Source organism: Hibiscus syriacus, unplaced genomic scaffold, assembly GCF_006381635.1.
Source record: "Hibiscus syriacus cultivar Baekdansim isolate YM2019G1 unplaced genomic scaffold, ASM638163v2 tig00001818_pilon, whole genome shotgun sequence".
NCBI lineage: Eukaryota > Viridiplantae > Streptophyta > Magnoliopsida > Malvales > Malvaceae > Hibiscus > Hibiscus syriacus.
This window is the reverse complement of record NW_024061892.1, coordinates 533,582-549,469: the sequence shown is the minus strand read 5'-3', so window position 1 is coordinate 549,469 and position 15,888 is coordinate 533,582. Positions and strand designations below refer to the sequence as shown.

Sequence of the window (15,888 nt, the reverse complement as noted above, 5' to 3'; positions counted from 1 at the left end):
TGATCCCAAATGACCTTCCGTTTGATAGCATTCGGGCTTGCGTTGACAAGGGCAGCAAGCGAAGAAGTATGTGCATGATTGCCATGAAACCGAAAGTGAATAAACTGAAAATGGTTAACCAAAACATCCACAGTCGTTGTATTGTACCAATAAAGCCATAAGCCACCAGAAAAACTTGTAGCTTCAATCCTATGAGAGTTAGGAAATCCAGGATGCCTCTAGGGGAAATTGGTGGCAAGGCAAACTTATGTTTTAATGCAGCAGTGAAATTATACCAAGATGTCTTCAATTTCTGCAGGGTCGCTTTATTATTAAAGCCTTAACCTTCCAATGAATTGGCACCGTCCAAGGTACTTCCATTTTCAAAACTTGAACTACTTTTCTTGTTTAACCTTACCCTTTCATTTACGCTTTGTTTTTAATCTTTACATGTTCCGGGAAATTTTCATAATGGCAAGCAATTACTCATCCAAGATATGAAGTTTAAATAAGTTTCTTTCACCATCTTAAAGCAAATCTAATTTGTGCTTGCACCACTTTCTATCACCAGCTTTTAGCCTTTGAATAGGACTGTAATTGAGACGAGACAAATAGATAATCACTAGAGTTTGATTCGATTAAAATTTTAAATTCAATTATTAATAATATTAATAATTATATCTTCTTCTTTTTTAAATATAGTATATGGTCTTCATGTACTTAATGAGGAGGTTTGAGCTTGAATTGAACTTGAGTTTGAGCTTCAATCGAGTCGAGCCCCAATTTTTGATTTTGAGTTCGAGTTGAACTTGATAATTTCAACTTCACAAGCTTTCTAATACAGTCGAAATGTCGAACTCTAGCTCGACTCGTTTCTATCACCAGCTTTGAAAATAAAACCAAAATTACTATGCTACTAAACTAATGGATTCTGATATCAGCAATATTCTTGTTTTGATAATGCAGGGAAAGTCTTTTGCTACGAAGCTGTCTTTTTGGTGGCGGTGAATAATTGCTAGTTGCAACCCTCTTTTAGTAACAGCCTTGTCTTTCTTCTCCAAAACCTCTCTTCCATGATTGCAAACCCTATAAAGAGCATCTTTAAGGAAATTACACTACTGACCCTGTGATGCTGGCAAGTCCTGGAGCCATAACAGGTTTCCCAGTGAGCATTGCTTCTAACAATATACGATTCAATCCTTAAGGTTTCAAGGGATCCATAACAAGCATATTTGCTTCAATGCTTCGAAAATCAAAGGGCTCCCTTTGTCTTTTTACTAATCAAAGACAAAGAGTTACCTTTTGGAATGTCAAACTTCTTTTTAAAATATTTTCCATGAGAGAAATCAGGTTTTAAAATCTCTTCATCTACTTCATTGAAAACAATGTGGACTCGCTTGTAGCAACATGGTAATAATATCTTGGGAAAAAAAACATAAGCATCTTTACATCTTCATCAACTTCAATAGCTCTATCATTCGGCACATGACCCTGTTGTGCTTCAGGAGTCAGCAGAAGCTCTTGAAAGGTTATTGAATACCACATACAACACAGCTGCTCGAATTCGAATCTTCTAAGAATAAAAAATTTACTTTTACCACTAGAGGCCACTCAATGAGTTCGATAATTAAAAAGGTTGAATTTGGAGAAGTGGGGGAAAACGTTAAGTTCATGGCATCTTTTATCAAGGGTCGAGGTGTAGAGTCAAGGCATGTTGTTTAAGTCCCCCCTTCCACGAAATCTATGAATCCATAAAGTGGCCTCATTGGTAAAAGAGACTCGAGTTTGAACGATTACGTTTACAATGTGTGTGGAGTCGAAGAGGAGGACTAAACAAAGAGAGAATCTGGAAACTCCTACATTGCATTTGGTATGAGAGAAAATCAGGTGAAGTATTCCCAATTGCATATTTAAATTTAGAGCTGTATTGTTTGATAAGTCAAATAAAGAGCAAAGAAATCCATATTTTCTAACGAGTGAAGGCATAAAGAACAATAAGTATATAGAAAACAAGAGCGGAAGGGACCAAAACTACGAGAGGACCAATGGCACCAAAACTGTAAAGGCTCCCACAACTCAAAGTCCCCAGCTTAATCTGAACCAGAGCCACCAAAGCCATCATCAAAAACCCGCATCCGAAAACCGAACCGACACCCGAAACCAGCATCCCAACCCTCAAAGCCATCAAGTTCACATCGACGAGACCGGCGCCAACGCCACGCGCCGCCAAGTCATTGCTATCTTTACTTATCTTGATGGCTTGTTTGATGGCTGATGCAATTAGGCTAGAGAAGAGGAAAGAGCTGAAGGAGTAGACGTGGCATGCGATGAGGTTCTTGGCGAGGTTGGAACCGGCGACACAGGAGGCAGGGGAGTTGGCGTCTATGAGGGTGGGGATAGGGTACCATGCAAGGCCAAGGAATAAGGCGAAGGTGAAAAGCGAGTTGACGTTGACTATCCCGTCTAGTGCCATTACATGGATGGTGGTGACGCTGATCTTGCGGCCGAGGCGGACGGTGGATGTCAAAGGGGATGGGGCGGAGGACGGTGGAGGAGAAAACAGAGATTTCAGGGGAAACATTGTATTCGTTCAGGAATTGATTCGGTTGCTTTGGAGATTCAAATAAGAAATGATGACGTGAAGGAAACTTTTTGGACTTGTTTTGCGTGGATTTCCCGCCACGGAAAGAGTTAGTTGCAAAAGAATTAAGCACAATGCAAGAAAATACCCAAGGTTTGATTAAATAATTATTTTAACATTTTTTAAAGAATATTTGTATATAAAATTCTTTAAGAATAATAACAAAACTACCCAACGTTTGCTCATTTTGGTCTTTTTTTTAAATATTTTGTTCTTCGATATTTTATATTAGGACAAAAATCCTTAAGAATAATAATAAAATTACCCAACGTTTGCTAACTTTGTCTCGTATCATTTAGTCCCTAACGTTTTATTTTAGAGTAAAATGGCCTCTGGGTGAATGAAAATATTTAGTCGACGGCCAATGCTTCCTATTGATGTGTTAGGTTCACGTGTGATATTGTATCATCAAAAAAATATTTTAAAAATATTTTAAATATATTTTATAAGTGTATATGTAATTAATTATAATTATAATCTACTCTAAAAATATTTTTTGCTGAAGTAACATCACACCTGGACTTGCCACATTCGTATGAAACATCACACATGATTGTTATCGCTAGAGGTCCTAAGTTCGAATACGACATCTACAAGGGTATCTAAGCACTTATTGTCAAATGATAGAAAGTCTTTTAAACAAAAACTAGCATATAATCACCACCCTGAGACTAATAAATAGGGGTGGGGTGGGGGGGGGGAAACAGACTTGTCCACACAAGAATTGCAGACGCCTCCGGTTCCGAATTCCACAAGCTTCTCATTTGGTCCTATTATGCAATCTAGGAGGAGTTCCAAAACATTGAGCTGCAAAGAAAGTAAGATGTTAATGTGGCAGAAAAAGCACTTGATACACACTAATCAAATTTGAGAGACGAATTATTTCACAGAAAGCTGGAGTTTGAACCTGGCGCAAGAATGAACAATTATATGGATCATAAGCCAAGTTTGCAGCAATCTTTTCCTTTGTTTCTGTGGAAAACAAGTAACCATTCAATTAAAATTACATAGAGGACCGAATAATTTTGTTAAATGGAAATACAACATCATCCAAATATCGTAAAATGATTTTTGAAAACTGTGTTTCTAGAAAATATAATTCATTTTTTTAAATCACTTTAAAAAAAAACAATTACAGTGTATTAAAGAGACCCTTAGTGTATTAACCCTTACAATAAATCCAATTAATCTAAAGAAAGATTATTGACAAAGGGTCTCTTACATAAGCAATGAAGGAAGCTCTAAAAATGAAGCATACCTTCATTAGCAGTGTTCTGAAACTAATTCACCAATTTCTAAAGCGAAATGGGTAAACGAGAATTAACGAATTGTTTTCCTATATCCTCCTTTACATGAAAATTTATACCAAAATATCTTGTATAAAATACAAATACCCAAATATTCGAATTGAAAACAAAAACGGAATAAAGATTACCCATAGATATTGGAGCCTTGAAGTTCCATATTTTCCAGTTCTTTCGTCTTGTCTTATCATTGCTAACATGCTGTTTGGTTATATGAATCTGCAGGCAGGGAAAAGAAAATCAACCTTAGATGATAGGATGCAGAATGAGGTAATCGTTTAAGTTCTAGGTCAGGTGATATTAGATGTGAATTATGTTAGATTAACTCAATGATTCAACTCAAATTAAGTTAGATCCAGGTTAATTTGGATTCAAATACTTCAAATCAAACTCAGTTTAAATTTAGGTTGAGTCAATATTAGGTCAAAATGATTTTATGTTAAATTAGTTAAATATCATATTAATTCAAGTTCAAATGGATTTCGGGTCTAGTCATGTTGTTGATGGATAAAATTTAGGTTGAATTCTGTTTTGGTTGAATTTCAAGTCGAGTCTTATTGGGTACCAACTAGCTTCACGGGTAAATTATTTTATGTTTTTACACGAACATCTAATTATAATTGTATTGTCTATAATATAAATTATACTCTATATGTCCCATTAAATGTGTCTCTTTTGAGTTTTAAAATTGTTTCATTCAAAATGTCATATTATAAGGGGGCGTTTAGTTCACGGGATATAGAATTACCTTTGGGAATAACGTTATTGAAATGTAACATTAATATAGAATGTTGTATTACTTTGTTTGGTTTATTTAGCAAGAATATAAAATTACAATGTTTGATTGGAGGAATATAAGATTATTTGACTATATATTTTATCAAATTATCCTTGTGTTATATGTTTTAAAAAAAATTAAATTTTAATATGAAATTATAAATATTTGAATGAAAATTCATAGAAATATTTTAATCCTTATACTATCTAACTTTTGAGAAAAAATATATTTAATATATAATTTGTGTATTAAACTTATATTTTTTAATAGTTTTCGTAAGTATCATATTTATTTATATAAAATATTATGATATATTTTTCAATGTATAAGATCTATTTTTTAATAACTTAAAGTTAGAGATTATTTTAAATAATTATATTTTTACAATCATATTATTTTTTACCTCATAAAAATATAAATAATTAATGTATTAAATATTAAAAATATAAAACAATTTAAATACTCAAATTTATTAATATTTTACTAAATTAAACTATTTGTATATTATTATAATATTTATAATTTTGAGTAAAGTACAAAAAATAAGAATTGATAAGGATCATTATAAAAATAATTCATTTGTCTAGGGGCATTCTTAACCAAAGTGGTGGGAAAAGATTATTCTCTAGTAATAATCTTTTCTGTGAACCAAACGTGAGAATGTAATTCCGGAAAAGATTATTCTCTTTGGTAATGTTCTTTTATGCGAACCAAACGTCCCCTAAAAGTCAACAAATAACAACACTTATATTTCTTTTTTTACACTTATTCTTTTACACCTATCAAAATAAATATGTTAAATTTATCAATCACTTTTTAGGAAAGATTTGGTCATTTTTATTATTTTACATATAGTCAAATGTATCTCCTAAAACTACATGTTTTGTCAACCTAAGACACAATTAATGAGATGGGTAGTAGTATTATGGTGTTATTATATAAAAAAACCATAATAATAATTTGTTTAACAATACCCCAAAGCAAATTTATTAGAAAAATATCTCTCAAACTGCACACATAGGACTATCTTGCATCCTACGAAACGTGAATCAAGGTATCGTGTCATATAGAGCGCGAGGTTCGTCCAACGATGAAACACTTATCAGAGAACATAATTTAATATTTCAAAATAGGACCTCACATTCTACTAACCGCGAGGTCTATGAGATATGGAAACGTGTTTAGGAATTTCTCGTGTCTACAATTTAAAACTCTTTGCGCTCTGTATAATGCGAATTCTTTGGATTTCCATCTTTGATTAGGCACGTCTGAGGGGTATTTTCAGGTAATTAATCTAAAATTTTTCGTAATTTATAACATTAGAGGCATAGATTAGAATTTACCTTCTATTTGAGGCCAATATCAACACACACAAGATATTGTAAAGGGGTTAAAAATCATGTTGAAAATAGTTCCAAAGCTTGTTTTGTGTAATAATAAGAAGATAAAAATGTTTTCACATACATGTTCGAGGGATATTTTTGGGTAGTTAATCTAAAAATTTTCGTAATTTATAAGATTGTAAGTGTAGTACTGATACTAATCTTTCAGTTGAGGTTAATATTGAGACATACGAGACATTGTAAGTAGGGTAAAAATCGCGTTCAAAATGATTCCAAAGCTTGGTTCTAAACAAAAAGAAATTAAAAACTAATGACTATATTTTGTTAATTACAAAAATAGTACAATGAAAAAGAACAATAAGTTTGATGGAACGATGATGCCACCAGAAGAGGATGTCTTCTTAGAAATGATAAGTTTCCTAAGAAAGTCAAGTTTTGATGGAACGAGAAGTTTCCCGAGAAACCCTCTTTACAAAATACAAAACAAAAAGATGCAGAAGTCGAGTGGATGCCACCAGAAGATGATGTCTTCTTAGAAACGATAAGTTTCTCTAGAAGGTCAAGTTATTCATGTTGAATCAATTTTACAAATATACCGCATGAAAGATAGTTTGAAGTAGAAGCTGTAGAGAGCCACTCGAAGATGATGTCTCTTATAAATATTGTTGGTTTAATGAAAAATAAGGTTTTGATGAAACAAGAATTTTCTCGAGAATACCATGTCTTTTAAAAATAAAACATCCTCTTTGAGTGACATAACTTAACTTATAACACCAATATTGTCATAAAGATCTCTAAGTTTCATGCCATCAGAAGAGAAACCTCTTATAAGTAGAGACCATGTGTTAAAATTTACAATACCAGTAGAATGAGATGGTATTTATTGACAACATTCTCGCACTGTGCAAAACGCGAGTTATGTAGAGATTCCTGATGTGGCAGAAAACTTGCGGTGTATAAAACGTGAGTTCCATAAAGATTCCTAGCGTGGCAGAGATTCTTGACATGATGGCACCATTTGATTTGATATGACAAGTCTCGCATTCTAGAAGATGAGATATTTGGAGAAAAATTATCTATAAAACAAATGATAACCATGTTAGATGGATACCTTCGTAAAACAATTATTAATAGCAAGATTTTATATGACTATGTTCCACTTTGGAACTTATTTTACAATTTCTTTAATGCCAAGATTAAGAAAGATGAGTTATACAATTTGATTTCAAAGGAGCTTAAAAAATCTATAACATGACAAATGTCTTCGTTGTAAGCTAAAGTACCCGTTGATAAGCCCGACCCTGAAGCACATTACATGTTGACCTTATCAAATACAAATAACCTTCGGAAGATGTTTAAGACTTACACACGTGTTGGTGGTATGAACATCGAGTTGACTGTAACATTTGAGGAATAAGTATATTCACCAAGTAATGAAAAAGTAACATGGTTATCACAAGACCACGAGGACGAAGAGGCAGTTCTATTACGTTATGCCAGTGAACATTGGGAGAAAGGGATTTAAGCAACTCGTGTAGTTATTTTTTTATTATGTTTTTAAATTAGTATTAAAATAAATTTTAACAAATATGATGATTCCCAAATTATTTATGCATCAAACCAAACAACTAATTATCATATTTTTGAAGGATAACTTAAACAAATTAATATTATAAACTAAAAAGAAAATGTGGTTCGATTAACTACAAAATTACAATAAGGTTTTTCATACATTACATATTTTTCATTTCAATAAAAACCAACTAATGATGCCTATGTCCACCCGTATCGCACCGTGGAGGACAAGTTCGAAGAGGATTCCTATGAATCAATCTATTTTCATCAGCATCAATATCTTCATCATCCTCATCAATATCATCACCAACACCACCACCACCATCATCATTAATATCGTCATTGCCATCTACATGTCCAGTACCATTATTAGCGGTGGGACCAAGATCGATGTAGAACATACTCTATGGATACGTCTGTTCAACGCTCTCATAGCCAAAGTCTATTGCCAATGGTGGAACAGATGCACATGGATGTGACATATAATATGGTTAAATTGGTGTATGAGGGAAATGGTAAATGGAAACGATCGCCATATAGGAACAAAATACGTCGGTGAAAAAAACTTCTGTCAGAGGCGTCATATGTTGAAATGCTGACTGAGTTGAGTGAGTGAATGTATGTGGTGTTAGCGGTATCTAATGCTCTTTAGGTGCTTGTTTCATTCACGATGATAAGGATGGAGCATGTTTTCATCTACTCTAACTTGATTCCCCTCTCCTCTTATACCATGTTGCGTCGGAGGACGTTGCATCGACGGATGATTTTGGGGAGGCACATAAATTTCTCGTGCTTACTTCTCATCGTTTAGTATATGCGGCTTCACATTTTGTTCATACAAAGCATGTAATCATTGGAAACATTGAAGTCGAATATGGGTTAAAAAAGGGCCACCTATGTAATCTTATTATCCATTATAACACTCATTTTGAACGATGCTTCTCCCAATTAACATCCTTATTCCCTTGTCGCATTACGCGATGCAAGGCGTCCAAGTCTAGTGGTGCTAGCGGAATCATTTTGACAAGGTTAATTGTTGAGTTAATCGATTGATGGAATCGGCCAAGAGGGGGTGAATTGGCAATAAAAATTTTAGTGGAAGCTTTTGCAGAAAATTGAAAGAAATTGCACAGCGATTTAGAGTGGTTCGACTTTCTCAACCAAAGTCTACGCCCACTATCTTAGCTATCTACACTAAGGATTTGCCACAAATTCACTAATTTGTCTTTCTTTTGAGGACAAAGAGTAACCTTACAAACCCTCAAGAATTATACTCCAAATTCTTGAGAACACTTTCTCCCAAAGAGAACAATACAAATTTGCAAACTTACAAGGAAATCCTCACAAGGTAGATTGTTTGCACAATTCTAGAACAAAGAAAAGAACACTAAAAAATGAATACAATTGAGCACAATAAGTGTTCTTGAAAGCAAAATGAATATTGAATGAAAAATAGGCTTGAAATGCTCAAACTTGAGGTTGATGCTTTCTCTTTGATTCTCTCTTGATTCTAATTGCTTGATGTTTCTTGTTGTTGACCAATGGCTTCTAAGCTTGCTTAAATACACCTTGAATCACTTCTGAATGTTGGGGATCATTAATGAAGATAATATAGTCGTTTTAGTGTGAAATCAATTAATAAAACAGTTTGGAGCGTGGGGGAATCGGTACCCCTCAAGGAAATCTGTTACCTAAATGTAAAATTCAAATATTTCGACCGTTGAACAGTGGGGGAAATCGGTACCCCCTGGGGGGGAATCGGATCCCTCCGAGCATACTGGAATTCTCGGAGCCAAACCGTTCAGGGGGAACCGGTACCCCCTTGGGGGGAATCGATTCCCTCTGAGCAATCTGGAATTTTTGGCTTTGAAATGGTTCGAAATACTTTGTAAAATTATTTTGAAATTGTTTTAAGATTAAAACTTAATTTTACACTTGAGTAAGGATTAAAAATGACTTTTGAAAGATTTAGAGTAATGTTTTGATATTCGAATAATTATATCGAATATACTTAAAAAACTTCATTTGGAAAATCTTATAATTCATTTAACTTAATTTGTTATATCGAAATATCAAAATGTTTTCAACAATCTCCCCCTTTTTTATATAACAAAACATTTTAGTAATTTTAAGATTTTGAAATCAAGTTTTGAAATTACTCCCCCTTACTTTAACACTTCTCCCATTTAAAACATTTAACACTTCTCTCCCTTTTTGTTAAATCAAAAAGACTCGTAAAAGATTTTAAACAATGTTTTTGAAATTATTTAGCCAATTGAATATATATAGTTTAAGCTGCTAAGATCACAATCAAGAGAAACGTTAGCCATTAGTTTCATAATCAATATTCATAAACAATGTGACATGGCAAAATTGGTCATATATCTAACATGATGTAAATGATGCAATAAATTTAACTAAACCAAAAATATAAATTCAAACATCCAAACAAATCCAAAGTCTAACAATCCTCAAAATCAAACATTCCAAAATATTCAAAATGTTGAAACATTAATCTTTTAGTTCAAAGTTCTAAAGCTAAACACAGAATCAAACATTCGGATCGGGAGGAGGAAAACGAGCTCGCATAGCGGCCATCTCATGTGAGAGTGCATCAATACATTCATTCATCAAAGCGTTGTTTGTGCGCATCTCTCGGAGAATTTCTAATTGTTGAGCTCCCATTGTGGATAAATGGGACTCTATAGAAGTAAAGCGTGAATCCATGGTAGCATATCGGAAAATTGAATGTCTCCATAAAAGATTGAAAATATGGAGGCATTGGATGCGTTTGTTGTGCTTGCTCCTCGGGCTGTTCAGGCTCAACTTCGGCTTCATTGATATCTCGCATTAATTGTTCAAGCTCGGGATCGTCGTCAGCTTCTGGTGGAGCTCGTGAAGAACTAGCTCCCGGAGTATTTTCAGAAGATCGAACCAATTTACCGGTTTCCTTATCCTTTATCCATCCCGCTCTCGTTAAGGAAAGAATATTAATTTGTTTCTTTAGAGGAAAGGAGGCATCAAGACCAATTCTAAGCCCGACTTTAGAAAATAGATTACTCAAAATTCAACTATAAACTAGAGATGAACAAAGTTTCTTGTTAGGAACAAGATTTACGATTTCAACAATTTCAGCAAAAATGATCTGAGGTATGTTTATTTTAATATTGTTTTCGAAACAACATAACCACCAAAGATCCAAGGCTCTAAGAGTAGAATAACGACCTCTAGATGGTCGAAACCACCAAGAAATCATTAGATGAAGAAAACGTTCATGAAAGTCTAAAACACTCGCATTATCCCTTCTTTTATAACGAGAACCTAAAATTTGTTTTTCATTTGAAATACCATCGTTATCTAATCCTAATGCCTTGGCTATGTAAGCCGAGTTAATATGTAAGAATTGTCCTAGGAGGTAGGAATGAACTTCTATGGTCTCAGTTTGAGCTCGATTTTTGACACAAATGGCATTAGAATAAAAGATGCGAATAAGTTGATGGTAAACTATAGGTTCAAGGTCACAAAGTTTATCAAATTTCCACTCTTGTAAAAGAGGAAGATATTTAAAATTAATATCTAACATAGCTTGACGAGAAGGGATACGTTCTTCTCTAATTTTGTAAGAGTCGAAATATTGATAATACCAAAAATGATGATTTCTAGGACCAGGATGATTGAAGCATGAATTTTGGATAGTTATATTAGGATCAACTGGATTAGGATTAGGAATTGAAATTTTAGGAATAGGAGGAGGATTTGGAGGTGGATTTGGTTGACGGTGTGAGCGACTAGATGATGACCTAGCACGTTTAGGATTGGACATGGTTTAGGAAATCAGAATAGAATGAATAACCTATAATTTAGAAAACACATGTATGCAATTCAATCAATCCCAAAACTCAATTGAGTCCTCAATATTTCAGGGTTCTCTAAACCAATCCTAATGGGCAAAGTTTTTGAAAAACAATATATGTATAGTTTTCATAACAACAACATAATTCAATTAAAACACAATAATTTGAAAACAATTTTTTTTTATTTCGAAAATTTCAAAATTTTTGAAAAATTCTTGTGTTTTTGATGAAATTAGTTGTAATATCTAGTTTCTAATCACTAAACAATCAATGCCTGATCACTATTTCTATCTAGAACTAATTAAAACTAGTCCTATGTTCAAAATCAATGAAATAGAGAGTTTAGAAAAATTTACCTTAAAAGATGAGATTGAGTGGATTTTGATGTTGTTTGCACGATTTTAATGATGCTAGCAGGTTTAGAAGATGATATTTGAAGAGAATTCCGATTAAAAACATTGTTTTGAGGCAAAATGGAGATATGGAGAGAGTAGAGATGAGAAACGGCGGTAATGAGAGAAGAGAGGATTTGAGGCAAAACAAGGGTTTTGCCCGATAAAACCAGAATCCCAGGGGGTACCGATTCCCCTAAGGGAATCGGTTCCCCTTCAAAGGGGGAATCGGTTCCTTCATGGCGGTATCGATTCCCTCTGCACCAAAATGCTAAAATCTGATTTTAAACACTCAAAATGCTAAATTAATTTTCTCTAGTGGTATTGGCAACTCATATATTGAAAATTAATTACGTTCAAACAATCAAATTAATCTTTAAACTATATTTGAACATAAAGTTAATTTTCATCAAGAATCATAAACTCCCCCTAACTAATAGCAATAAATGCAATCAAAAAATACTATTCTAAGCATTTTTCATTTAGTCTTAAAAGTGCTAAAATTATTTTAAACACTAAGTGAATATAGGTTGGTCAAACCTAATTCTCTCCTAAGTGTCCAAAATCGTTCCTTGTCTAAAGGTTTTGTAAAGATATCCGCTAATTGGTGCAAAGTATCAACAAATTCTAGAACTACATCTTCCTTAGTGACATGGTCTCTAATGAAGTGATGTCCTATTTCAATGTGCTTAGTTCTAGAGTGTTTGATGGGATTTTTAGTGAGACAAATAGCACTAGTATTGTCACACTTGATAGGAATGGTACCTACTTCAATTCCATAATCAAAAAGTTGTTGTTTCATCCATAAAACTTGTGCACAACAACTACCAGCTGAAATGTATTCGGCTTCAGTGGTAGATAATGCAACACAATTTTGTTTCTTTGAAAACCAAGAAATCAGCATATTTTCAAGGAATTGGTAAGTACCAGAGGTACTTTTCCTATCTAATTTGCATCCTCCATAATCCGCATCAGAAAAGGCATGCAAGCTAAAGCTAGAGTCTCTAGGATACCAAAGTACTAAACTAGGAGTGTCCTTAAGGTATCTAAAGATTCTCTTAACAGCTAGTAAATGTGATTCCTTAGGGCATGATTGAAATCTAGCATATAAGCAAACACTAAACATAATGTCAGGTCTACTTGCAGTTAGATAAAGTATAGATTCAATCATTGACCTATATAATTTAACATCTGCACATTTACCTCCTTCATCCAAGTCAAGCTTTGTAGAAGAGCTCATTGGAGTGTCATGAGGTTTCCCATTTTCCAGTCCAAACTTCTAACATTTTTTCCATTAGAGGTTCTTTGGGGACCTCTATGATTGTAGTTTTTAAAACTTTTTCTAACAAAGTTGGATTTTGAATTTTCTCCATTTTCAAAACGTTTTGTTCCAACTTTATCAAAAGAAGCTTTAAGATCATCAATTTTCTTTTGATAATCATCATTGACCTTTGAAAGTAAATTTTGCAAATCCAAATTTTTCTTTTCAAACTCTTCTAGTTTGATTTGCAAATCTTTGATTTTACTTTCAAGATCGTTGTTGGTTTTGGATATGAGTTTATTTTCATTTTTCAATTTTGAAACATCATTTTTATATTTTAAAAACAATTTCTCATAATCCGAAGCCAACCCATTATATTCCTCTAATAGCTCATCATAGGATATATCATCAAAATCAGATGAGTTAGAGGTTACCTTAGAATCTTCCCCGAATGCCATCAAGCACAAGTTTGCTACTTCTTGTTCCTCTTCATCGGAGCCTTCTTCATCGCTCCATGTATCCACATGAGCCTTGTGCTTATTCTTTGATTGACCATTTCTCTTCAATTGTGGGCAATCATATTTGACATGCCCTGGTTTTTTGCATTCATAGCAAATGATTGGGTCATTCTCTTTTGGTTTATTTTTAAGGCCTTCATTTCGTTTGAATTTTCTTCCTCGGTAAGGTCTCATCATTTTTCTGAACCGTTTGGCAAACAATGTAATTTCCTCGTCATCGTCATCTTCATCCGAATCACTCTCATTTTTTGTGGATTTGAGAGCAACTCCAATGTTTTTCTTCTTCTCCTTCTCCTTTGGTGTCTCTTCAATCTTATCAAGGTCCACCTCTTCTTCAAGCATCATTTCATGAGTGAGGAGTGAACCGATTAGCTCTTCAAGAGTTAAGGACATTAGATCCTTAGACTCGATGATTGTCGTCTTCTTTGATTGCCACGATTTTGGGAGGGAGTAGACTAACTTCCTCACAAGCTTTTCATTTGAAATGATCTCTCCATATGATTTGAGACCATTGACAATCGTTGAGAATCTATCCGTCATAGCTTTGATATCTTCATTTGGTTTCATCCTGAAATTTTCATAGCTATTAGTTAGAATACTAATTTTAGATTTTTTTTACCTCATCGGTACCTTCATGAGTGACTTGAAGTTTGTCCCATATTTCTTTGTTGGTTGTACAAGATGAAACTCTTCCGTATTCATCTGGTCTAAGAGCACAAAATATGATATGGATGGCTTTGGAGTTGAGCTGGAACATTTTTGTCTCTCCTTCACTCCATAATCTTGGATTAGTGAGAGGCTTGAAGTATCCTTCTTCTATGACATTCTATGCTCCCATGTCACTTGCTTGAATGAAGTACATCATCCTATTTTTCCAATAGGCATAATTAGCCCCATTGAAGAAAGGAGACTTGTTGACGGGCATCGAATCGAGACCGGAGTCGAAGTTTAAAGTAGAGGCCATTGATGACTTTGATTATCGATGTAACTCTTCCCGAATCGACTCAAGAGGCAATTAAACCTTCAAATGAGTTAGGCTCCGATACCAATTGTTGAGTTAATCGATTGACAGAATCGGTCAAGAGGGGGGTGAATTGGCAATAAAAATTTTGGTGGAAGCTTTTGCAGAAAATTGAAAGAAATTGCACAGCGATTTAGAGTGGTTCGACTTTCTCAACCAAAGTCTACGTCCACTACCTTAGCTATCCACACTAAGGATTTGCCACAAATTCACTAATTTGTCTTTCTTTTGAGGGCAAAGAGTAACCTTACAAACCCTCAAGAATTATTCCCCAAATTCTTGAGAACACTCTCTCCCAAAGAGAACAATACAAATTTGCAAACTTACAAGGAAATCCTCACAAGGTAGATTACTTGCACAATTCTAGAACAAATAAAAGAACACTCAAAAATGAATACAATTGAGCACAATAAGTGCTCTTGAAAGCAAAATGAATATTGAATAAAAAATAGGCTTGAAATGCTCAAACTTGAGGTTTGATGCTTTCTCTTTGATTCTCTCTTGATTCTAATTGCTTGATGTTTCTTGTTGTTGATCAATGGCTTCTAAGCTTGCTTAAATACACCTTGAATCACTTCTGAACGTTGGGGGATCATTAATGAAGATAATATAGCCGTTTTAGTGTGAAATCAATTAATAAAACAATTTGGAGCGTGGGGGGAATCGATACCCCTCAAGGGAATCGGTTCCCTAAGTGTAAAATTCAAATATTTCGACCGTTGAACAGTGGGGGGAATCGGTTCCCTCCGAGTATACTGGAATTCTTGGAGCCAAACCGTTCAAGGGGGAATCGGTTCCCTCTGAGCAATCTGGAATTTTTGGCTTTGAAACGGTTCGAAATACTTTATAAAATTATTTTGAAATTGTTTTAAGATTAAAACTTAATTTTACACTTGAGTAAGGATTAAAAATGACTTTTGAAAGATTTAGAGTAATGTTTTGATATTCGAATAATTATATCGAATATACTTAAAAAACTTCATTTGGAAAATCTTAAAATTCATTTAACTTAATTTGTTATATCGAAATATCAAAATGTTTTCAACATTAAATTACCGATCAATAGGATGTCACTCGACTATCTCATATACTATCAATGAGACCATCAACATCCAAATGTCTGAACTGAGACCTATTTCAGTCAGAGTACGCGATCTTTTAACATCATCATTGTACAACGTCCACACAAACTACACAAAATATTTTAAACTAAGTTAGATGA

The 15,888-nt window shown here is 33.9% G+C and overlaps 1 pseudogene; it reads right to left on the bottom strand.

The window, feature by feature from the left end:
- Positions 1 to 3,277: 3,277 nt before the first annotated feature.
- Positions 3,278 to 8,021, bottom strand: LOC120134461 (annotated as a pseudogene).
- Positions 8,022 to 15,888: the final 7,867 nt, after the last annotated feature.